This window comes from Mesocricetus auratus, unplaced genomic scaffold (genome assembly GCF_017639785.1).
Source record: "Mesocricetus auratus isolate SY011 unplaced genomic scaffold, BCM_Maur_2.0 Super-Scaffold_100676, whole genome shotgun sequence".
NCBI classification, from domain to species: Eukaryota; Metazoa; Chordata; class Mammalia; order Rodentia; family Cricetidae; genus Mesocricetus; species Mesocricetus auratus.
This window is the reverse complement of record NW_024429266.1, coordinates 104,286,134-104,288,009: the sequence shown is the minus strand read 5'-3', so window position 1 is coordinate 104,288,009 and position 1,876 is coordinate 104,286,134.

The following is a 1,876-nucleotide window of genomic DNA, read 5'->3' as shown; positions in this document are numbered from 1 at the left end:
CACTTTGCTGAAGGTGTTCTATAGGTAGGATTTCCCATGTAGAGTTTTTTGGGTCACTCATGTAAACTATCATATCTTCTGCAAATAGTGAAAGTTTGACTTCCTCCTTCCCAATTTGTATCACCATAATCTCCTTTTGTTGCCTTATTGCTCTAGCTAGAACTTGAAGTACAATATTGAAAGAGGTGTGGAGAGAGTAGACAGCCTTGTCTTGTTCCTTATTTTAGAGGAATTGTTTGAATTTCTCTCTGTTTAGTTTGATGTTAGCTTTTGGTTTACTGTATATTGCTTTTATTATGTTCAGGTATGTTCCTATTATCCCTGATCTCTCTAGGACCTTTATCATGAAGGGGTGTTGGATTTTGTCAAAGGCTTTTTCAGCATCTGGTGAGATGATCATGTGGCTTTTCCTTTGCATTTTGTTTATATGGTGAGTTACAGTGATAGATTTTCATGTGTTGAACCATTCCTGCATCGCTGGGATGATGCCTACTTGATCATGGTGGATGATTTCTCCGATGTATTCTTGGATTCGATTTGCTAGTATTTTATTGAGTATTTTTGCATCGATGTTCATGAGGGAAATTGGTCTGTAGTTCTCTTTCTTAGTTGTGTCCTTGTGTGGTTTGGGTACCAAGGTAATTGTAGCCTCGTAAAAGAGTTTGGCAGTGAACCTCCTGCTTCTATTGTTTGGGATACTTTGAGGAGTATTGGGAATTAGCTCTTCTTTGAATTTCTGGTAGAATTCTGCACTGAAGCCATCTGGGCATGGGCTTTTTTTAGTTGAAAGACTTTTGATGACTGTTTCTATTTTATTACAGGTTATAGGTCTCTTTAGATTGCTTATCTGTTCTTGTTTTAAATTTGGCAAGTGATATTTATCCAGAAAATTGTCCATTTCCTTTAATTTTTTTTAATTTTGTGGAGTACATGTTTTCAAAGCATGACCTGATGATTCTCTGGATTTCCTCGGTGTACATTGTTATGTCCCCCTTTTCATTTCTGATTTTGTTAATTAGCATGCTCTTTCTCTGCCTTTTGGTTAGTTTGGATAAAGGTTTTCCTATCTTGTTGATTTTTCTGAAAGAACCAATTCTTTGTTTCATTGATTCTTTGCAATGTTTTCCTAGTTTCTACTTCATTGATATTAGCCCTCAATTTGATTATTTCCTGCTGTCTACTCCTCTTAAGTGAGTTTGCTTCTTTTTGTTCTAGAGTTTTCAGTTGGGCTATTAATTCTCTAGTGTGATTTTCTCCAGTTTCCTCATGTGGGCACTTAGTGCTATGAACTTTCCTCTCACCACTGCTTTCAAAGTGCCCCATAAGTTTGGCTATGTTGTGTCTTCATTCTCATTGAATTCCAGGAAGTCTTTAATTTCTTTATTTCTTCCTTGACCCAGGGATGGTGCAATTGTGCATTGTTCAATTTCCATGAGTTTGTAGGGTTTCTGTGATTTGTGTTGTTGAACTCTAGCTTTAAAGCATGGTGATCTGATAAGATACAGGGGTTTATTTCAGGTTTTTTGTATCTGTGGAGGTGTGCTTTGTTTCAATTATGTGGTCAATTTTAGAGAAGGTTCCATGTGGCCCTGAGAGGAAGGTATATTCTTTTGTGTTTGGATGGAATGTTCTATAGATGTCTGTTAAGCCCAATTGGGTCATAACTTCAGTTAGTTCTTTTGTTTCTTTGTTAAGTTTCTGGCTGGTAGTCTTGTCTAGTGGTGAGAGCAGAATGGTGAGGTCTACTACTAATGTGTGAGATTTTATGTGTGATTTGAGCTTGGGTGCCTTTGTATTTGGGGCATAGATTTTCAGGATTGAGACTTCATCTTGATGGACTTTTCCTGTGATGACCATGAAATGTCCTTCTTCTCTT